The following is a 24,867-nucleotide window of genomic DNA, read 5'->3' as shown; positions in this document are numbered from 1 at the left end:
TCTCTTTATTTAATATAAAAGTATTATACAATACATCTGACTATATCTAAGGTTTATATTAAACTGAATTGAAGAACACACAGTGCGCGCGATACACTGTATTTATAGCTTTATACTGGTGTAGCGTGGCGTGCTGTGATTGGTTGTATCTCCCTTTGTTTGATTGTTCACGTTGTATGTGCGTGATATGCTGTTGCTAGGTGATATTGTTACATATATATATTATATATATAGGTGAAGGTATTAACTCGCGTCGAAGGATTTGGAGAATTCTTTTTTTTTAGGTTGATAGTACTGTCAGTCACATTTATGTCAAATTTCATGTCAAAATATTTATTAGTGTTTGAGATACGTGTCGTTCTGTGAGCTGCTAAAAGTGAGTTTTTCGGTTTTTGCGATGTCGAAATTTGTTGAGCAAAGAATTTGCATTAATTTTCTGCTGCGGATACGTTGAGGATGGTGCAGAAAGCCTTTGGTGATGAGGCTATGTCTAAAAAAATGTTAACAAGTGGTTTAGTGAGTTCCAAGGCGGCCGTGATCGTGTCGAAGACGAAGACGAAGAGCATCCATGGCGACCATCAACCTCAACCAACGAAGCTCACGTTCAACAAATCAAAGATTTGGTGTTGAAAAACCGTCGCTTAACAATTAGAGACCTTCCTGATGAAGTTGGCATATCGAAAGGCTCAGCCAATRCCATTTTGAAGGATGTTTTGGGCCTCAAGCGCGTCAAATCTCGACTGGTACCGAAAACATTGAATTTTTTGGAAAAAAGGCGTCGCGTTGAAGTGTGTGGAACGATGCTTTCCGACTACCATGGTGTCATGAAACGCATTATAACTGGCGATGAGACTTGGATCTATGCTTACGACCTCAAAACAACCGATCAATCCAGAGAATATCGTCGCTCAAAAATCAAGTTCATGTGGACTATTTTCTTCGATTATAGTGGTGTTGTGCATTATGAAATCCTTCCAACCGGTCAAACAGTCAACAAGGAATATTATTAGAACATTATGCGTCGCTTGCGTAACGCTATCAGCCTAAAAAGCCGGAATTGTGGAAAGACAATTCTTGGTTTTCACACCACGATAATGCACCATCCCATACTGCCTTCGTAATGCGTGATCATTTCGCCAAAAATTCAACCCCTATCGTTCCGCAACCATTCACCTGATCTGGCGCCGTGCGACTTCTGGCTGTTCACCACACTCAAAAGACCGCTCCGGGGACACCGTTTTTATACGATAGAGGAGATTCATGCCACAGCGAAGACGGAACTAAAGGCTATCCCGGAAAGTAACTACAACCAGTGTTTCGAAGACCGGAAATCCGTTGGCAAAAGTGCATTGCATCGGGAGGGGACTACTTTGAAGGGGATGAAATTGATTTAGAAGAATAAATAAAGAATTTTCAAAATAAATACAATGTCACCTTATTTTTTGGGCTTAGTATATTACAGAATATTGTCAGTATTTTCTGTATAAAATTTATACATTCTAACTGAAAATATTGCAATAAAAAATTTTATAACAATATTTATATAAGTTACGATCCAATTTAAATGTATTACTATTGTTGCCGCAAAGACCCGACGCAAATACTACTAAATACGGTTCAAACGGTTAAGTTCGTATATACATAATTACAATCTCGAATCGCAATGCATAATCAAGTTGGCAACTTGCTTAATTCAATATGAAATCCAATGAGGATGGTTTGTAATGTTAATTTTTAACCGACTTACGAACGTAAACTAAAAAAATAATTATAACATATGAAGCAAACATTTTGTTACCAAATTGTACAAACTGAAAAATGGAGTAGATATAATTTTAAAGTTTAGAATTTTGTTAGAAATTAACAAAATAATTTAAAAATGGTTTATACCTGCAACGTAGCGTCACTACCATAAAGAGAAAGAGACATTTTCTATGACTGATTTCAATTTCTTTATTTTTCGTAATATATGTACATATATAGATTTCCTAGCATACTCAGTCCGCTTGGCTTGGCTTTATTTAAGCATATATAAACTAATAATTAACAAAATCACAAAAACGGGTTTTTTCAGTTTTAGATATCCCGAAATTTACTCTAACTCTTTAGTTTTAACTTATATCGTATTGTACATATATAAGAATGTACATATGCCCCTCAATACGCCATTTGTAAAAAATCAAACATTCGCGCAAGCGGCAAAAAAGGCACAGAATCAAAATTTATTCAACAGAAATGCGAGTTCTGCGATATTAAGTGCTTTCGTTCATAACTCTGACGTTTTTTTCTGTGCGCCTCTTTCAACCAAAATTCGTTTTCATATGGAACATCCCCTCCAATGCTCGAGGATAACAATAAGAATTTTAAACGAAATTTAATAAAAAAAAAAGTTAAAAAAAAAATTAAAAATAAATATAGCCTTGAAAGCCCGTATTTATTTCCATGTTGCCTAGAAATTGAAGAATTTTCTGATGTTCAATTCAGCAAAGAGAAGACCGAATTTTTTATAGTATACATACTATTTAGTAGCGAAATAGTATGTATAGGAATAGCATGTTTCCAGCATGTATTCCATTAGAATACTGTTTTCGATACACTTTTCGTCCTACTTCGTTCGAGAGATGCTCAATTATATTTAGATGGTCCTGAATTGTGCTTCGGATCGTTGCCTGATTAAAAATAATGTCTCTTTGGATACCCAATTTTTCACAAGATGCTTTGACATTCTCCTTGAGAATACCGACGTACTGAAAACGATCCGTTATATTTTTTACAAAATGCAGATTACCGGTTCCCTTCGCTGATACACATCGCCAGACCATGACTGAGCCACTACCGTGCTTCATAGTAGCTCTAGTATGTTTTGAAAGATCGGCTTCATTAGGACGCTGCCATACAAACTTGCGCCCATCCGAACCTTGCAAACTGAATTTGCTTTCATCCGTAAAAAGAACCTAAATCATGAATAAATTCATCATTAAAACTGTTTTCAGCAAAATTCGATGAAAATTATGTAATTTACCCTATACCAAAACTCTCTGGATTTGTTCAGGTGGGCTTTAGCAAATTCAAATCTGTTTTGTTATTTTTTTATTATCGCTCTTCCAAGCAAATTTTTGATTCGAAGTGTTCATCGAATAGTTTCTGCTGTAGATTTACAATTCGCAATATGAAACGCTCATCATTTTCAGTTAATATTTTCCCTTGGCCTTTTCTGGATATGTTACACACTCTATTTTCCTTGTGAAACTTTCTAACAGTATAGTGGATAGTGGAAGTACTTTGCTTTGCTACTAGTATATCTGTAGTCTATTCTTTTGTAGTTTGTCCGTTTTCTCGGAGTTTTGTTATTATATTTATAATGTCAGTAGATGTCTGACTATGTGACGGAGCCATAGTTGATATAACTACAGATTCAGCAATGCAATTTACAACTGGTTCAATGTGAGAATGAGCACTACAGATTTTACAGAATTTTAGATGGAGTAGAGGTCCCGTTACTTTACCTTAGGTTTCTATTGGTTTTTATCCGGTTAGTCGGGTGAGATGAATTTGAAATGTCAATGAATCCAAAGTTAAAGCTGAGTTCACCCGATAGGTTATGTGAATCACGTATGTACTATATATTAGGTATTAAATTATAAAATTGTCATTTATATGAACTCCTGATCCTGCGAAATGATTATGTTATGTTTTAATTAATATATATTCACAGTTGTTCAATTTATCCTATTATGCCTAGAAACTTTGTTAACTTCGCAGCGATGTGCACAATGCAGTGTCAATATGTATGCGAGTTCAAATGTATATTTGTCGGCAAGTTTTTATTTGACTTATTCAATGTTTTGTCAGAACTAAGTTCTTTGCACCGCCCCGTCTTCGCGCAAACTCGCCGTTACTTCCATGGTCATAGGCCTAGGCCGGAGGAGTTTATTCTATTAAAATAATGCTCAGTTGCTTTTGAGAAATACTGCTACCTTACAACTTATTTACATAATATAAAAATATTTACGTAAAACTAAAAATATACTTAAATTTATACAAATTTTAAAATCTTTTAAAGAAAATCGATTAATGGAAAAACAACTAAAAAAAAACCTAAAAATATGTGGTATTTCGTCCATGCCTACGACCGTTCAACAGTTGAAGTGTTGAAAGCGAAAATGCAGAGTGTGAAATATTGTTTGCGCGAGGCAAGCAGAAGTTAGGGACAGCGTACATATACATATGTAACAAATAAGAAAGCGTTAAGTTCGAGTGCAACCGAACATTTTATACTCTTCGAACTTGCAAGAATCAAAGCCAGGGAAATACTTTAAGGTGTAAAACCAATCAGGTGTCAAGGTGTAAAGTCAGCCGAATGTGCGAAAATGCTGATATTTGTTATATAGGGGCTAGGCCAAGTTTTCGCTCAAATTTATCTTTTTTGAGCACAAAGACGCACTGTTATAAATAAAACACGCTCTTTCTTATTTCATTGGGATAACTCACATTTTAACCGATCTACTTGTATGTGGGTCAAAGTCATCCTGAAAATCGAAAATTTTTATTTTTCTATTAGGTATATGGGGGTTCAGAGAAGTATTATATTTGTCCGATTCTACCCATTCTTGGCATACAGACATACCATTATAAGGAAAGTATTATAATTTAAACTCAATTACATGTGTAAGATACACATTGACCGACATTTTCGATCAAAAATCACCTCGGTACTTATAGGTCTAAATATTTGATACCTAGGGGCTTGAGCAGATTTTGAATTTGAACTAAAGACATTATTTATGCAAAGTTTTATTCCGTTATATCACATTCTTCGTGTTTTGTGTACTGGAAACTGAACGAACCAAGTGGAACTCAAAATTGTGCTATATGGGAAGTAGACGTGGTTGTTGTCCGATTTCATACTGTGACATAAGAATGTAAAGAGATTGCCATGCACTAAGTTTTGTCGAATTGGTTTGGTGGGGTCCCGAGATATGGGATTTCACCAAAAAGTGGGCGGTTCCACTCCCATTGTCAAGTTCTCACATCGACTCCAATAAAGCTCCCTTATACCACCTCGGTGTTAAAATATAATGTCTCTAGCGCGTTTAGTTATTGACTTATCGCCCTTTTAGTAGTTTTAATAGCATAGTTATTAAAAGTTATCCTCTGATTTCCGGAGGAATGGATTCGACGATTCAGAGCGGGTGAAAACAACACTATGGATAAGCCAGACGACAGAAGTCCTGTGACGATGAATACCGATTAAATCATGGTGTTTAAATGATGTGGATGCTTAACCACCCCATCCCGTAAAACTTCTTCTTCTTCTTCTTGATTATCGTAGTCACCGCTTACGCGATTATAGCCGAGTTAACAGCAGCGCACCAGTCGTTTCTTCTTTTCGCTACGTGGCGCCAATTAGATATTCCAAGTGGAGCCAGGTCCTTCTCCACTTGGTCCTTCCAACGGAGTGGAGGTCTTCCTCTTCCTCTGCTTCTCCCGGCGGGTACTGCGTCGTATACTTTCAGAGCTGGAGTGTTTTCGTCCATCCGGACGACATGACCTAGCGTAGCCGCTGTCTTTTAATTCGCTGAACTATGTCAATGTCGTCATATATCTCATACAGCTCATCATTCCATCGAATGCGATATTCGCCGTGGCGACTTATACGAGCGCAAGTCTCCCGGAATTTGACTTTGAATCTTCCACTTTAAGTCAACAACATCGGTATTTTTGGCAGCTAACATTGCGCGTGCACTTCAGGAATCGTAGTTACTATAATTTGGCCAATGTTCGGATAAACATTCCTGATGAGTTCATCTTTCGTCAATTGATAAACGCGAATGGAATTGGTATCAAACCTCCGGAAGTATCAACCGGAATTGATCCATTTCCAGTTTTTAGCGAAGACGATGTAAAATATCTTTGGCAATGTTACTTTGGTTCGCTGGCTTACTTCTCCAAAACTTGCACACACCGTACCATTCACAGTTCTCAATGACTCAAATGAAGTTGAACCTCGAACATTAATCGAAGGTAGAAACCGTCGTCATTTTATGGGTGGATTGTATAAATTCGTCCGAAGGAATTAGTTGAGAACACACCTGGATGTCAATATACTGGTTTGTCTACCGTTCTGCGTAACGATTTCTTCGCCGATGCATTCCATGTATATCAAGATATTTCCTAATAGAGCAATGTTCTCGCAAACAGCTCACTGCGCAAGTTGAGAAAAAACTCGTAAGTGTTAATTTTGTTGCTGGCGATGTTTTAATTGGCTGTACTGTATTCTCTGAGTTGAAATGTACTCTTTGGTCATTCTCCAAATTAACTGCGAGACGCACAACGGTCGGTTGCAAAGGTAAATATCCACAAACCGCTTTATTGCAGTTCACGTATCGACCCATTTGATACTTGCTGATCTCATCTCGTTCAAGACCAATAACCGCCATGTTGCTTCCTTTATTGACGTACTTACAAACGTATTTTATCGATTACACCAAACTGCAATACTCAACATTAATAAGAGTTTTGAATGTGAATTAGTGGTGAATATAGTATGATCCATGAGTTGTCGACTTCGATATTCATTCTTTTAAATTAAATGCTGAATGTTCTGCCATTGTCGTCTGGTGAGCTACGCCGATAGAGTCGATATCCATCATTTCTAGTTTGTGTTTCCGAAAGAAAAGCATGTGGATAGTGTTTCGCGCATTTATTGTCAGCCATACAAACCGAAAAGGGATTGTAATGTTCGAAAGATCCATGAATCATATTGGTTTTCACCGCTTCGAATAATACTTTCTCTGCATCAGAAATTTCCACAGAAATGATTTCATCAATTTGATCTGGTTAACCAGCATCCAAAGAAGAATGTGTACGTGCGGAAAACCTCCCTTTTGCCACTCAACAGAGTATATCTACGATTGTTGATTGACCGCGATCCATAATTCTGCAAGTGTGTCATCGCATCCTGGGAGTGCTTCTTGCCTTGCCTTGCCTTGGACTGCCATACGTTGCTCGCAAAACAAAAACGCCTTAACAAATTTCAATCTGCAATTGATCACTTTGCGTGAAACACACATAAAGTTTTCAGTGAATAATTTTTCTTTCGAATAGCCGGAATAAAAAAGCAAGCGACCGAAATTGAACGATTCAAATAATTCACAAATCAAAATATTGAAAAACAAAAATAAAAAAAAGTGTATGGAAAACCGTTACTTTTTTGGGGAAAAGAAAAGGGCTCTTTTTATGAGTTTCTCGGAAATTATTCGAAATTAAAACCGTAAAAACCATCCTTGAACCTCAACGGCCACATTAAAAAAAAATTGTCAAATTTGGTTCAGTGGTATGAAAGTTATGAGCGTACATACATTTTGGCGATTCTTTTTTATTTTATATAGATGTAGCACTTTTATCTGTTTCTTTGTATTTCGTTAATAAGTTATTAGAAACTTTTATTTTTCTCAATTTTATTTTTATATTTATCACTTTTCGTTTGCCAAACTGCCAATTCATTTTTTATAAGATGAATAAACTCTGATACGAAATCTTTATTATTTAGAAGCTTCAAACAATCGATTTTTTTTGTTTTGCTTAAATCTCTTTAAAGATTATCTAACAATATTTCCCCAAAGTTATAGATTGGAATTCGAAATATTGTCGAAGCTAGAAGGGAAATAGTGATCGAGCGTCTGGGCAAAAAGCGAAAACTTTGAAGCGCGATTTTTCGGTTTTCCGTTTTTACGATTATTCCAAAAAAACTAAACGTCGTATGGAATTAGGGCAAAGTTTATTATCATCGGCATACAATTATTTTCTATTTAAACTAAAAAAAATAAGAAAAGTCAATTTTGAACATATTTTTAAACAACATAAAGCAAATTTTTTTTTTGTCAAAAACCACTTTTTCAATTTAAAAAAAATTGTAAAATTTTACACCTTTGTTTTGAATTTTCTTACCGTGCGATTCTGTACTGTAATACAGTATCAAGTCTCTAAATTTGAGATTTTAAATTAGAGACAATTTTTGAGTTAAACTGTAAGTGATAGTCACAAAATCTATTACATTTCATTATTCAGAGATGTTTTTACATTTGAATGAAAATAAATATTATATGTCGATAATAAATACTAAATTTTCTATAATACAGTCAAAAAACATAACTGCCAATAAAAATAAAAATATATGCTGACTTTTTTTGATAATATTTACGAAATTAATGTAAAATTTTCTTATTTTTAACCTTTCCGTGTTTGAGTTGCTTACAAAATATATAAAAACGACAATCGATTAATATCACATGAATCATATGAATCTCTTTGAATTTTTTTCTGCCCGCCGTCCGAGAAAGGCACATGCGAGATGCATCGGGCAATTGCTTCCCAAAGGCAGAATACCAAAGATATCGTATCCAAAAAATTTGTGAAAGGTGTTCAAATATTTACATATATAACTATAAAACCTAGAACTTTCACTTGCATCAATTATTTCTTTCCTTCACAAAAAAAGCCTCAAAAAAATCGATTTTTTGAAGCTCCCCTTAACACGTGCCATTGTTCGTCCGCGATCCTCACTGTTCGGGGACACAAGAGAAATGAGATTTTGTGCGCAACAACGCCATACACGACACACATGTACGCGTACCGATCGTTAAAAAATCAAACATTTTCGCGAACATGGATCGGTAYGCGCACAAGCCCATACACGAGTAAACAGCATGCGAACACATACCGATCAAACGCACTTATGTGTCATGTATGCGCACTTTAAGGCACTTGAAGATTTATGATGAAGAATACAATAACCACCATAAGGCTGGTTTCTTATTATATATTTTCTTTTATTTGCTGCATTTTTGTATGCAGTCAACTGATAGTGGACCGTATATTATTTATTTTTAATTATATTTCGGCTTTGCTGATAAGTATGCATGTTCAATGATATTTGAACATATTGCCGAGGGAAAGAAAATTGTTACTTAAATTAGTGGACTGTATTTTTTTATGTTATTAATATTCTACGGGTTGGGAATATTGACAATGATTCTATCAGCATGATTCGCTTTACATTTATAACGGAAATATAGTATTAAAAGGCATAATATTACAATTGCTAATAACACTAAAGATACATGTCCGCTATGGTTTCTTAAATTTAACTCAATTAATTTTAATTAGTTGTTGCTGATCTTGTCAATGCTTTCTCGTAGCTTTCTCTGCTCTTCGTTGTCGTCTATTCTACTTATTTGAAGAGTAGTTATATGGTGCTCCGCTATTTCCTTATAGTTGTCACGATCGGGTCCAACGTCGGACTGATATCACTCTGAATTTATATATATTTTCATATATGTAGAATTTTTGAACACTTTAAAGATCCCAGTATTTTCTTCAAAAGTTAGCTTAGTGTCTCCAACTGCTCTTTTTATGTGGTACTTCATTCTCTTTACACCTGCTTCCCACATTCCTTCAAAATGTGGGTCTGCCGGGAGATAAAAATTCCAAGATATTTGTTCATTCGCTAAAATCGATGATACTTCATTGTTATTTTTTGCCGCATGTTTGAACTCCTTATCAATAAATCTGTTGGCTCCAAAAAAATTTGTTCCATTATCGGAGTACATGTGAAGACTCTTTCCTCTTCTGGCAAAAAATCGTCTTAACGCTGCTAGAAAAGCTTCAGTTGATAAATCGCTTACAGCTTCTAGATGTATTGCTTTTGTTGAAATACATACAAAAACTGCCACATATCCTTTGAATGATTTTTGCCCAAGGCCTTTAGAACATCTCATCTGAAATGATCCTGCATAATCAACTCCGACATAGGTAAAAGGACTTGATGGTGACACTCTGAATTCTGGTAAATCGCCCACAATTTGTTTTTCTGTGACCTGGTTGTATCTTCTGCATTCGCAACATTTTCGTATACAACTTTTGATTGCATTTTTCAATCCTAGAATCCAGTATTGTCTCCTTATTATTGCTTCCGTTAATCTGTTTCCACCATGTAAAGTGGAATGGTGAGCATCTTTAATTATCAACGAACTCAAATAGGATTTGGAAAGAATTATAGGATGTTTTTTGCAATACATAATTTTTGCAATATCCAATCCAACTCTCATAATGTAATTTTTATCTAAAACTGGATTGAGGTTGACGATTTGACTCGTACTGCTCATGTGTTTCTTACTCATTAACTTATTTATTTCATCTTTAAATAAGTGTTTCTGAGTTTGTCGAATGATTACGATTCTAGCTGATTGGAGTTCCTCTGCAGATAAGTTTACGGTTTGATAATTTCTTTGTTTTTTCCCAAATCGTAGTATACCATAACCATTTGTAGTTTCAACCAATTAGAATATCTGCTAATTAAATCATCCATAAATTCGTTCTGATCCTTTGATGTTAACAATATTCTTGCTGAGTCGTTTGTTTTGACTACTGGCAATTGACTTTCAGATAATTTCAGCCATTTTGGTCCATGCCACCAAATGTCTAGATTTAATATTTTCTCCGCAGAAATACCTGAATTTTCAATCCAGCTTAGAGTTTTAATTGAATCACTCCATGCATAGATTGCTTGACATATGCTAATTGTTTTTATCACTTTACTGATCAATTTAGCTAATAAGTGTGCTGCGCAGAGTTCTAATTTCGGAATTGTTTTTCGGTTTTGAGTGAGCTTTCTTTGGTTTTCACTGTTCAAAGTTTAACATTGTTACCCTTTTTTATGTATATAACTGCGGCATAAGCTCTTTCTAAAGCACCGCAGAACCCATGCATTTGAATTTGAGAGGCCATACAAGTTCCTATCCATCGTGGAATCCGTACGTTTTCTATTAAATACAGTTTCTCTATGAATTGCATCCATTCCTTCGGTAGATCTTGTGATAGTTGATTATTCCACCTGGATTGCAGTGTCCAAAGTTTTTGAATGTATAACTTTGCAATTATAATTATGGGAGAAAGCTAGCCCAGTGTGTCAAATATTTGAGCGCTCCTTTTAGTGGTCTTTTTGGCATTTGTCCAATTAATTCTGAATTGGAAATCGTCTTGTTTTGGATCCCAATATAGTCCAAGAGTTTTCACTGCTTCATTTTCTTTAATTTGCTACTGCAGCTTGAAAGCCATTTTTGAAAATGAAATCCAAAGATTTGAAGATGGTTGCTGATGCCTTCTTGAATAGCTTGACATTGTTTAACTGAATCTGCGATAGTCATAAGGTCATCCATATAGAATCTTCTTTGGTTAGTGTTTGGACATTTATTTGCATTTTTAAATAATGTACGTACTGCTAAATATGGAGCTGATGCATAATAAGTCACTGTGGTCAACTCACATTTTTCAATTTTGTTCAAAGGACTTTCGCGCCATAAAATTATATGATATTCGCAATACTTTTCAGTAACTTTTATTTGTCTGAACATTTTTTTCACATCAGCAGTGATATCTCCCCATTTGAGAAGAATGTCAAACATTACTTCCGGTAGTTTAGGACCAGAAAACATGATGTCATTGAGGCTTTTTAAATTCGAAGATTTTGATTTCAAACTGTTATCTTACCGAATTTTTTTCGTTTGATGATTCCAGATAAAATCCAACCGAATTTTGTTGCTGTCCAAGGACTACGTCACTTTTTTCAACACCGCCTTGAATTATTCGGCTAAAAATGTCTCCACCAATTATCATGTCTATTCTATCTGCCTTATTAAACATATTTAAATGATTGATCTGGTTGAGCAGTGGTTAGTGATGATAAAACTACAGCATCTACTTTTTCCACATGTTGGCTTAGGAATCTTGGTTTAATTTGTATCTGAATCTTGAATTTTGTTTCGCCAACCACAACACCTCTCAGCCCATGGAGTTTTGTTTCATTTTTTGTCCTTGGTACCCCTAATATCTGCGCTGATTTTTCAGATATTGTTGTTATTTGAGACCCTTGGTCAATTAGAGCTCTTACCAATATATATTCGCCGCGTTCGCTTTTATCTGAGCTGTGGCCAGAATTACTTTTGTTAATGTTGATTTTGTAGACATTGATGTTCTACTATCTCCAGACTCTGGATGTTCGTTTATTTTTATTGCAAATTTTGCATTTTAAAGTATTATCACAATTTTCGAACCAATTATGGTTGAGACATTTGTAGCAAATTTTGTTATCCCTCGCATATTTAAGCCTATTATCAATGGTTATGCTTTTGAATCTTCTGCATTGCAGTAAAGTGTGACCTATAATTTTACAAGTTCTATCACTTACATTTACATTTACATTTCCCTGCACCATAAGACACGTTCGGACTGGTCTCCACATAAATATTTTTTCATCGAGTTCCTTTACTCTTGTCGTTGATTTCACCGAGTGCTATCACTTATATTCTCTCAACAGAACACTGAACTCAAAATGTCTGTATCTAAATTTAAATTTAGACAGAAATGTGTGTTTGGCATATATCCGTACAATCTCTCTGAGTCCCAGTTACCTACTTACCAGGATGKTCTTTTGTGTTATCAGTTTGAAAGATTTCGTATAGGGCGACTCCGAGGCTACAACTATGAACCTAGGAGTAAAGAGGTTACAGAAATAGTTGCCAAAAAGGTTGAAAATACTTTCCAAAAGTCATCTATTCGGATAGTTTCACACACCAGAGTTGTACAAATGCTCACCACATACCATAAGAAATTTGTGACTCTTAAACAAATGTTTTTAAGGAACCCAATAGGTTTGAGCTCTAAAAGAGAYGACTTTGTCTCTTCTGCCGGAAAATTATTTGACATCGCTGCTTGTAAATGCAGTTATTTTTCTTCTTGCACTTGTCCAAAGGAAAGGAAAGTTCCTATCAATGAACAACCATTTCTCTTGGACCAGAGAACCAGAAGAATTGGTCGCATTGGAAGTGTTGATCTATCTGAAACAAAAATGATTACAAAGACAAATGAACGTCAAGAAAATCTTTCAAAACGTCATTCAACATCAACGCTTGCCAGAAAAGTATCAGCTAGAACACGTGACCATTCAGATCAGCCAGACTCTCATACAGACGACAGCAATGTAGGTGCGACGCACATGGATTCTACCAAAAGCGATCCTGATGATGAATTTTCTCTTCCATCCTCTAAAACTAAACAAAACCCACTAGTATTAGAACACACTGCTTTAGCTGCCTAAAGATTTGGAGTAAGTGATATAGCAGCGGCCATGATTGTTTCATCTGCTTTTCTGGATGCCAAATATGCAGGTTTCATAACAGAGGATCAGGCTAGCTTTGTCACTGACAAATGCAAGATTAGTCGGGCAAAAAAAGTGTTGGAGTTAAGCTCCAAAACACCGAAATTGACCCTGTATATGGGCTGTATTTTGACAGCCGGAAAGACAATACACTTACACTCGTCAGCGAAGGTGAAAAGTACTACCGCGACACTGTCAAAGAGGAACATATTTCTTTTATTGCGGAACCTGGTTTTCATTACTTTGGCCACGTCACCTCTCCTTCCGGGTCAGCTGAGGATGAGACGCAAGCTATATGGCAACATTTACAACACAATTCAGTTGATGTGGAACATCTAGAAGTTGTCGGTGCTGATAGCACCAACACGAACACAGGTTGGAAAGGTGGAATCATTCGGAAACTAGAAGAAATAATATGTAGGCCATTACAGTGGGTTGTTTGTCTTCTACATTTAAAGGAACTTCCATTTTGTGCTCTTTTCGAACACATAGGTGGTGAGGCACCAAATACATTCTGTGGCGACACAGGTAAACACCTCCCTGATTGTGAGAAGTTGCCTGTTGTCAAATTTGAAAGTTTTCCATCCTGCCAATTACCTTCCGAGGTTATTAATCCGACCCAACCTAGCACAGACCAAGCTTATATCTATAAAATATCAGAAGCTGTTATTTCCGGTCAATGTTCCTCAGATTTAGCGTTGATGCATCCAGGTAATATGTGCAAATCTCTCTGGCTTACCTGTGCAAATAGAATTCTGAGATTGTACATTTCTACTGAGAAACCAACAAAGGAAATAAAGATTTTGGTCAAGTACATACTTACAGTTTACTCACCTTTGTGGTACTCAATAAGATTCAATAGTTCAATCAAAGATAGCTCGCGCCATATCTATGCTGCAATTCAAAGGTCGAGATATTTACCTGCTAAACTGCGCAAGGTTGTCGATTCATCCATTCAACAGAATGCTTTCTTTGCTCTTCCAGAAAACATTCTCCTTAGTATGATGACTGACGAACGGATAGAAGTCAGAAAGTTGGCCCTTGACCGTCTTCTGGCAGCCAGAGAGTCTGACACTGTAAATGGAAGGGTTAGATGCAATAAAGTGCCAAAGCTGAATTCAAAGCTAATAATTATTACGATATGATTAACTGGAAGACTATTATCTTGACTGTTTCACCAGTTCTTTGTTCAGATTCTAAGCAATTTTTGGTCGTCAGTCAATTTGTGCGGAACAAATCGTGCACACCCCTTTCGTAAGCCTAAATGTTAGGTCAAGATGCGATATATCGGTATTTCCATGAATTTCAATTTTTGATTGATTCGCGCACATTTTCGATGGAATTTCCGGTGATCAAGGATTTTGATTGGCACACATATTAATCGTTATTTATGTTCTTATGATTTCTTTAAAAATATTGGAACCACTCCGCCATACACTTGTTTCATCAATTTTCGTTTCGGTAAAAGTTTTACCAATTTCAAAACAAAATTGATGTTGGCTCGTTGTTCGAAGCTCATTTTCGCACCGATTACACAAACATACTTACACTTAAAACGCAATAACTTCACTTTCAATCTAAGAAATGTCATGAAATTCTCAATGGGCAATCGATAAAGATAGCAGATTCTTATTTTATAATATATTACTCTTTTTAAACTTTTAATAATCGTAATCACTCATATTTTATTCACGATTTTACGCACACCTGCACACTCAACTGTACTAATGTCGCTGCCGAATCTTTTCATTAACGCATTAGTTCTTATGTTTTAGTAAATTTATTTTAAATATTTATTTGAGATTTTTTTTTCTTCCCTTGCACAATGATTTTTCGTTCAAACTTTTCTTGCTTTGTTTATTTTCAATTCGCAAGATTTTTGTTTTTATTGACGATTTAACGCACTTCCGTGCACCGAATTCCACCAATGTCACTGCCGAATCTTTTTGTTAACGTATTAATTCAACTTATGTTTTTTTTTTGTTTTAGTAAATTTATTTATTTATTATTTCTTCTTTTGCACAACTATTTGTCGCTCATATGTTTCCTTTCTTGTTTTTATTTTTAATTCGCACGAATTTTTGCTGCAAATTGCCAAAATTATCCTCGTCGCCAGATATCTTTATCGATTGAAACACCTCTTTTGCAGTTTGAATCATAACAACTGTATTTCGTAAAACTTTTTCGTTATATTACGAAGACTTATTGTAGCAAGTTCATTAACAGTACGAATAAAGCGAAAACGTTTTTGTCGGTATAAGAATCCAGGGGATTGTACTTGAAGTTTAATTTTAAATATTATATATTTAAAAAAAATATATGTCAATGGAAAAAAATAACGAATTTAAGGCTGTTTTCTCAGTCATTAAGCATCTGTCAGTTCTAGTTAAAAACATGTTCTTTACCAAAAGAAGGAACCTTGGCTAAGTTTAACAGAACTTAACTGACAAATGGCTGCTAACAAAACATTGAGAAAATAGCCTTTACTGAAAATTATAATTACAGTCGAACTTTCTTAACTCGAATCACCATAATCCACTTCCAAAAAAACTTCGACTTATGGCAAGAAATTTGTATGCAATTTGACTTCTATTGCTAATTTAAGGGTTCGCGTTATGGAGAACTTCGAGTTAGAGCTATGGTAGTTCAACTGTATTATATTTTTTTATGGAGTGTGAATACATGCATATGTTTAGAAATATGTACAGTGAAATTTCTCATAAACAGATTACATCGAACCAGCCTTTCTGGCCAGTTATTAGAGTTGTCCGCGTTGGGTCAGTGCTCGCTTCACATACCAATTGCGCTTTAGGTGTTGGAAAATGAAACTCTTGGGATGCATCACTTGTTGGTATAATTAGTTTTACCAATATAACTGGCACACTCGATTAGTTTTCTTCTATAATATTTAAATTCACTTATTATACAGAGCTTCAATTTTGGAATAAACTCTAATATGGTATTTCACGACGAAACTCTGCGTAGCGGTGGCGGAAAAACGAAATTGATGCGAAGGCGGTCGAATCAGCACTGAAAAATCTGTGTAGACGCTGACCCTTTTATGTATGGTGTGGTGTGTTTGAGTGTGTGGATGCGGGACTCTCGTCTGGGTGGTGTTGATGTGGACTTTGGTGATGTCGAGGTGAGTGTGCGTGTTAGAGATGGGTGTAGGTGTGGTGTGGGGCAGCCGACTAAGGCTCATTTAGCCAGTCCGTTTAATAGAGTGTCCATTTCATACAGCTTATTTATGAATTGTTTTGACTATGCTTTCTTCTAAGTTGCTTCATAGAGACCAGAGAGTTTGCAAAATTTTCTAAAATCGGTTCAGTAGTTTAGGAGTCCATCGCGGACAAACAACGGGACACGTAATTTTTATACAGATAGTATCATGTGGCGTGATGCTACAATCTGTTAAATGTATATTTAAGGAGGTACTGAATAAAAAAGCGGGTCTATTGCAATACAATTTTTGTACAGACATATTACGAGATTGAGAGAGTAAGTAACTAAGAAAATATGTAAGTGAGTGAATTGGATACTTGGGTACTTATCAGAGGAGGGTTACGTTATTCTATCAGTCAAGTGGTTCCTAAAATATGTGTTTTCACCGCAATGAGTACGGTGCCGCGCCGTTCGTCGTCCAAATTTTGACCCCGGCTCCTATGAAGTCCTATTGTATAATCCTAAGTGTAAAATTTAGAGTCACTGGCGTATTTGTTTATTGATTTATCGAACTTTTAGCAGTATTTAACGAAACGGTTATATGGTGGAGGGACGGGGTTATCTCCGGATTTCACTGCCGGTTGTGCAGTATCGATTAGGATGATTAAGAGATTTGTCCTTAGCGAGCTTGGATATTATATTTGAAGTGATTTAGGAGATATATACACTAAACTTCTTAGAGGGCAAGGCCCATTTTTGTAGATTTTTAGCCCACAGGTGTCTCTTGCTATTGCGATTCCCTGTGTTTTAGTTCCTGTTTATCACACTTTGTAGGTTTCAATGACCTTTCATGAGCGTGACAGTAGTTACGCCCTTCTGCAAACTCGTTTCTTCTTTTGCCAAGGAAACTGTGTACTCAGTTTTTAAAGGAAAAGTGTTAAAAGAAAAGCGTATATCCATTAGTATCGTAAATTACAGTTTAAAAAATATATGGCATTGTATGTACTAATTATGATCGAAAATGATGTAACAATTTTTGCAAAATAATATCCGAAACTAAGAATTGCATTGAAGAGCAAAGAGAGCACCTCTACAGCAATAATTGATAACTCAATTAGCATTTTCATATTATCATGTCCCGTCGTTTTTTTGGATTAAGTTCTTTGATGATACTCAAGTGACTCTTTAGCTGTGTTGGGTAAGATTGACAGCTTAAAGTTGTTCTTTGGCATTTGCGTTGAAATACCTTTTCTAGATTATTTGCAAAGCAATTAACATTTTTCTCGTCACTTCGAGCCCAATTTCCACCCAAGTCTCTTATGGGCATGTTGGAATCAGTTGGTGGCTTCATGGACTTTTGGGCTTTCCAAAAGGAATTTTGCTTGTTTGAATTTGGACACAGGTTCTTTATATACATTTCCGTGTGCAATTCTTCCTCATGTTTAAGCGTTTTTTTTTTTTATTTTACGTACAGCAGATTTTAATTGAAGCTGAGTGGAAGGTAACGATTTATCTGCCATTCACGCCTCGCACGCCTTTTTTCATTTACAATCATTTCTATTGCTCTATTAGAGATAAACCAAGCGGATTTTAGCTTTTGGTTGCTGTTGCTGGTTATTACTCATTGACTTCTCTTATGCTTTCGTCAACATCTTTTCCTGTATTTATTTTGTACTCAATATTAATGTGGCTACTGATGTATTTTTTATATTTTAGCCAACTCGCTCAAGAGTGATCAGAAGATAGATCAGTACATGTATCAGCTGTTATGTGCGATTTATCTATATTTTTGATTACAGAAACAACAATTAAATCTGGTATTTTGTTACGATCACTTGGCCAATATGTTGGCTTACCTATTTCAAGGCTATTGTGCCTACTTCTAACAGTTTGATACGGCTGTCGTCCTTTCGGGTTAAGAAGACGTGAGCCCCAGTACGTGTGTTTTGCGTTGTAATCTCCACCTGCTAGAAAAAAATGTATTTGATGAAATCTTTGTGATAACATTAATTTTCGATTGAAAATTATTATAAAAAGTTATTAAGTGAAAGCTAATAAGCTTAAATCACTTTATTAAGTAGTGAAAATACAAAAGAAAGTATAAAAGCATAAAAGATTTAAACAGGTTTTCCGTTCTTTAATCGTAACAAGTGCTAAGAATTTTAATTCGAAATACCAACTGAAGACAGGTCCTGATCTCTCCAACAGAGTGGAGGTCTTCTTCTTCCTCTGCTTCAACCGGCGGGTACCGAATCGTCAAATTTCAAAGCTGAAGTGTCCTCTTCATTCGCAGAACTATTTCATATATTTAGTATATCTAGTGCAGTCATCGTACCATCGAGAGCGGTACTCTGGCAACATCGAGTGCTCAAAAAAAAAAAAATTTTTCCGCAAAACCTCTCTCTCGAACACTCCTCAGGCTGACTAGTTAGATGCTGTCATTATCCATGGTCTTTGTTCGTCTGGAGCGGTTTTTACTTCTCAATAAGAGCGGCTGTTGTTGTTAATACAGGTTTCAAGATATCAAGAAATTAACTAAAAATTCGAAGTTAAGACTGTCAACTGTGACGCAGGGTCTAGTCAAGTCGCGACTGATTGTTTGACTATAGGAAATATTTAGTCTTGTCCTCGTTCACTACCAGACCCATTTACTTCGCTTTCCTATCCAGTCTGGAAAAAGCAGAACTAACAGCGAGGTTGTTGAGGTCACTGATATCTACGCCAGCAGCTGCGCACTCCTATAGAAGATTGCAGTTTATCTATTTAGCTTTGCAGCTCGTATTAATTATATTTTCATATATATATATATTTCAATATATTCAAGAAATCGCTAGATAAGTTACTTGTCTGAAACCCATCTTGAAATCGAACGGATCGGGGAAGTACTTCTCGATCCTGGCGCTACTTCTGATGGTGCTTACAAAGCTGTATTAGCTTTACAAAGATACCAAGTCAAGACATAGCGGCTTAGAGGCAGTTCCTTTTCGTGTTGTCTAAGACCGCTTAAAAATTGACGAAGAAGATTTGTGTGTCGATCCCCTTTTCAAGTTTTTTTTTTAAATTGCGGCATGATGGAAATCTGGTCGTTAGCAGATTTTCATACTCACGCATTTCGTTCTTTTTCGTTTTTGTGTGTATATACGTATCGCTTTGCTCTTCAACTTTCGGTATCTATCCTACCACACTACCAGACGCCCACTTTCTCTTCACTGCGATACAACAGTCATCATCGTACCGCCTGTTCTTTCGACTATTACGAAAATCAATGGTGTCGCTTGCCCACTGTACATAAGGAGTTTGCAAAATCGTCCCACATTTCTCTAAAACAGAGTTGCTGATGAGTGCTTCCAGAGAGCTAGTCGAGTAGGAAACCATTTCGCTGTCGGTTGCGATAGTAGCTTCTCGACGTCTTACCTTCCATGTGTTTATCGACGAGCGTACTTTGCTCTCCAGAGGCGGGCGCCTCTCTTTGCTACAACAATATAGTGGTCCCAGTTGATGTTAGGTTCTCGGAGCGTACGCAGGTCAAGGGCACTGGATACATATCGTCCATTTATCAACATTATTGATCTGGTTTCGAATTTTTCGATCCTGAGAAAGCCAAGAAGCTTGATGAATTTTCTTGTTCTATTTCTAGTTCTAATTCCAAACTTTAAGCTGTCAATCTTACCCAACACAGCTAAAGATTCGTTAGGGTCTCCTAAGACTTCACCATCCGAAATTATTGATACCATCACAAAACTTAATCCAAAAAAGTCGCCGGGACATGATAATATTTCCCCAATCATGATAATTAAGTTACCAACTATTGCTGTAGAGGTTTCTTTGCTCTTCAATGCAATTCTTAGTCTCGTATATTATCCAATTTCATGGGAAAAGTCGCAGATTACCTTGGTAGATAAACCTGGGAAAGACTTAACACAGCCGTCTTCATACAGACTAATCAGACTTCTACCCTATCTTTCAAAAATATTTGAAAAAGTATTATATCAAAGATGTCTCCTCTCCTCCATGAAAATAATACAATACCAATTCATCAATTCGGTTTTCGTGCGAAACATGGCACAATAGAGCAAGTAAATATAATTACTAATGAGATAAAGAAAGCTTAGAGCACAAGGAGTACTGTTCAGCAATATTTCTAGATGTAGCTCAGGCGTTTGATAAGGTGTGGCACGAAGGTATTTTATACAAGATTAAAAAAATTCTACTTTTAGAATTGTATAAAATATTGAAGTCTTATTTAAAAAAAATATAAATTTTTATAAACACAGCTATAGTGAGCCGTAACAAATGCCACATAATAGCATCAAGAATTCTAGCCGAGCACTTAAGGTTTGTCGAAGAATGGCTAGCCAACTGGCGTATAAATGTGAATGAACAGAAGTGCAAGCATATTACATTTTCGCTAAGACCAAAGATGTGCCCAGCAGTAAAAATAAGTAATATTTTAGTACCCCAAGCGAACGCAGTAACATATCTTGGTATTCACCTAGATAGAAGGTTCACGTGGAGAAAACACATCGCTAGTAAAATAACATGTATAAAGATTAGAGCTGCAAATTTAAATTGGCTTTTAAATAAAAACTCCAAACTTAGCCTAGACAACAAAGTGCTTTTATATAATGCAGTCATAAAGCCGATTTGGATGTATGGCATTCAACTGTGGGGTACGACCTGTACAACTAATATTTATATACAGGGTGGCTGATGAAAGCCGCTACCGAAAAAAAATTAAATAACTTTTTTTCTATTTTTTTTTCTAATTAATGAATCTGGTTAATTTTTTTTCAGTTTGCAGATTGACTTTTACATTTAACAAAAATGGATAACTGGGACACTGAAACAAGAATTTGGATTGTCCGCCGCTATCACGCACTGGAGTCCGTAGTTTCAGTTCAAAGAGGTCAACAGAAGACCTTACCATCGAAACCCTTCAGTTCGAACGGAGGAAACAATCGCTGCTGCCATACAAAACAATCCACGTGTTTCGACAAGAAGCTTATCTGCTGAAATGGGTGTAAGCCGACAGTCATTACAGTTATTATGCACAAAGATTTGGACTTATTCCCATATAAAATTCAAATGGCCAACAAACTGAACGCTGCAGACTTGCCGATTCGCTTGGAATTTTGCCAGAAGATGCTTCAAATAGTGGAAGAGGATGGTAACATGTTGAACTGTCTTCTCATGTCGGACGAGGCCCATTTCGATTTAAACAGCAACATAAACAAACAAAATTGTCGAATATGGAGTGCTTCCAACCCACAGATACTCCATGAGACGGAATTGCATCGACTTCGTGTCACAGTGTGGTGTGCAGTTTCATCACGCTGCATTGTCGGGCCCTACTTCTTCGAAGAAAACGGATACTGGAGACCGTTACTTGAGCATGTTGAGAGAGTTTTTCTATCCAAAATTACGCCCATTGAGAATTTCTTTCAACTCTGTGTGGTTTCAGCAAGATTATGCAGCTCCTCTCATAGCCCAACCTGTTATGACAGAATTGCGACGAAAATTTCCCAATAAACTGATATCCAGAAACTCCACATTTCGTTGGCCACCCAGGTCGCCTGACCTTACTGCACCTGASTTTTTCTTGTGGGGTTATTGCAAACAGGAAGTCTACAAAGCAAAATCAACAAATTTGAATGAACTAAGGCAATCCATTCGAGAACAATTGCGGCTATTCCTGTCTCAACTCTCCAAGCAGTAATGAACAACTTTTTGGTAAGATGCCGCACATGCATCAACGAGCAGGGGGGGCATTTCAATTTCATTATTTTAAAAAAAAATTAAGCTATATTTAATAAAATTGAATGAGCTTTAACATGAATAAAAGAAAAATGAATTCCATACACTGAAAAAAAAAAAAATTATTTGAGTTTCTTAATGTAGCAAAATTTATCAGCCGCCCTGTATTACAAAGGTTTCAGTAAAAAATGCTAAGAACAATCACATGTTCGCTATGGTTCATGCGTAACGAAAATATCCATAAAGACCTTGGTATCCCTGTGGTAAAGAAATAAGTAAAAGACAGCAGAATTAAATACATATCTAAACTCCGAGACCACCCCAACCCTTTGGCTAATGCTGTGGTACATTACTGCGATCAAACACGATTTAAAAGAAGTATGCCTGCGTATTAAAGAGTGACGTATCACCAAAACGACTCAATCACTTACTTGAGCCTGTCTAGTTTTTAAATAGATTTAAGATTTTATAACTTATTGGTAGGCTTTAAGAAAAAACAGATAAATAAATAAAATGGTTTTGGAAAAAAATCAAAAGTGAGGTCTTTCGTCCGACGCTGTTTCTTTTTCAATGGGAGTGGTTTCTTCGCGGTGGGTCCCAAATTACGAACACAATCTTGCTAGGTGAGTAGTATAAAGATTTTTATACATTTATAAAGCGAGTCGCGAGTTTTACCTCTTGTGAACAGACGCTGATTTCAGCGAACCCTTAAAACAAATATGTCGGAGTTATTCCGCTGAAGCTTCCTCTGACTATATTATATAGGAAAATAGTAATCAATCTCTGGGATATATTAATGAAATTCTTTTTCTTGTCATCATATGCCTTTGTATAAAAAATTAGTAAAGTAATAGTAGTAGAAAACCACCCTGAACTAGGAACTAATATAATATTCGAATTTCTGGTTGAACACCTGAAAGTATGCCTCTGATTTTATTTTTGAAAATTGTGAGAGTATTGACTTAATCCCTTCTTACTTTTTATTTCTACGTTTTTAGTAGTTAAAAATTGCGAAATATTTATCACTTTTTAGTAGTTTTGTTTTTATACTCTCATATCACGTTGATACAATACAATAATTTTGTTAATTTCACAGTTAATTTAACTTGAAAAATAAAGATTTCAGCGAGCTTAGAGATTTTATTCTATTGCAATTGCTACAGAGTATTATAGTTTTGTTCACCTAACGGTTGTACGTATCACCTAAAACTAATCGAGATGTAGAGATTTAGGGTTATATATTCATAAATAATCGGGATGACAAGAAAAGTTTAAATCCGGTTGACTGTCTGTCTGTAAGTCCGTGCAAGCTGTAACTTGAGTAAAAATCGAGATATCTGGATAAAGCTTGGTATGTAGGTTTCTTTATACAAAAAAAAATTACAGTTTGTAGATGGGCGTAATCGGACTACTGTCACCCCCACAAATCGCCACTAACCAAAACCTATAAAGTGGCATTACAAAGCACGAAATTAAGATATAATACTCATATTTGGCTCAGAGAATAATAAGTTAATTGTAAATATCTTCTAAACCACTAAAGCTACAGCAACCAAATTCGATCAGCAGGAATATTATAATAATATGCGAAATCGCATAAAAAACCCCATTCACTCCCCATATAACGGTACTGTTCAAAACTACAAAAAGTGCGATAAATCAATAACTAAATGAGCCAGACACGTTAAAATTTATCGCCGGCATGGTATAAGCATGAATCTTTGTGCCTAAAATAGATAAATTTGAGCGTAAACTTGGCCTATATCTCACTCCATGATTGGTTTTATACCTTAAATTTATTATCAATCGAAAGAACATTCTGTGGCATTTATTTTTTGAAGATGAACTCTTTCAAATGTTGGCGGCGGCGACATCTCAGATGATCCATCCGTTGTGTTCAAATTTCGATGACTCGTTCGAGCATTTCGACTGGTGAGTAACACGCGTGATGTGTTACTCAGAGGCCTGAATCGAAGCGGGATTGTCCGCATTGACTTTGACTTTGCATTTCGCGATATGTGGGAGATGTTGCTTTCTTGTTGAAACCAAATCTCGCCAAGATCACAAGCTTCAATTTCAAGCGTCAGATAGTCCGTTATTATGGCGCGATCGCGGTCGCCATTGACGGTTATGTTCTCGCGGCATATTTTTTGGAGAAATATGGATTGATGATCCCACCGGCTCACAAACCACACCAAACCGTTATTTTTTCTGAATAAAATGGCAGCTCTTAAGTCTCTTCAGTTGCTCTTCGTCCCAAATGTGAAAATGTTGCTTGTTAACATACCCATTGAGCCAAAAATGGGAAACATCGCTGAACAAAATTTGGCTCAAAAATGTTGAATATTCTTGAAACTTTACAAGAACCCATAGAGCGAAGCAATGTTGCTTGCAAAGGTCGAGCGGCCTCAGCCCTTGCACAATCTTTATTTTGTAAGCTTTCAATTTAAGATCTCAACGTAAAATGCGGCAAGTCCTTCCACACGTCAGTTCGAGTCGCAGCGAACGGCGGCGATATATTATATATATACTATACTTGTTGCTGCATGCTGGACGTGATCTATTCGGTTGAATATTATCTAATAATGAATTTGGGCCTTAAGATGGGTGATGGTGTTGCGAATAATACGCTCTGTAGGCAATTATGTTGACCATAAGTTGAGCGAAGCGCGCGAAACACATTCTTCACAGAACGTGAGTTTTCGTAATAAAGTTGGACGATTTTCAAATTCAAA

The 24,867-nt window shown here is 36.1% G+C and overlaps 1 protein-coding gene across 3 annotated transcripts in view; it reads left to right on the top strand.

Moving 5' to 3' along the window:
* Nucleotides 1-24,867, top strand: part of LOC108972325 (tau-tubulin kinase 2) — a gene marked incomplete at its 3' end in the record, with an annotated part of 206,105 nt that overhangs the window by 88,798 nt on the left and 92,440 nt on the right.

Source organism: Bactrocera latifrons, unplaced genomic scaffold, assembly GCF_001853355.1.
Source record: "Bactrocera latifrons isolate USDA-ARS-PBARC rearing strain unplaced genomic scaffold, ASM185335v1 scaffold_392, whole genome shotgun sequence".
Lineage (NCBI taxonomy): Eukaryota > Metazoa > Arthropoda > Insecta > Diptera > Tephritidae > Bactrocera > Bactrocera latifrons.
The sequence above is the reverse complement of the archived record's forward strand: the minus strand, read 5'-3'. Positions and strand labels throughout refer to the sequence as shown.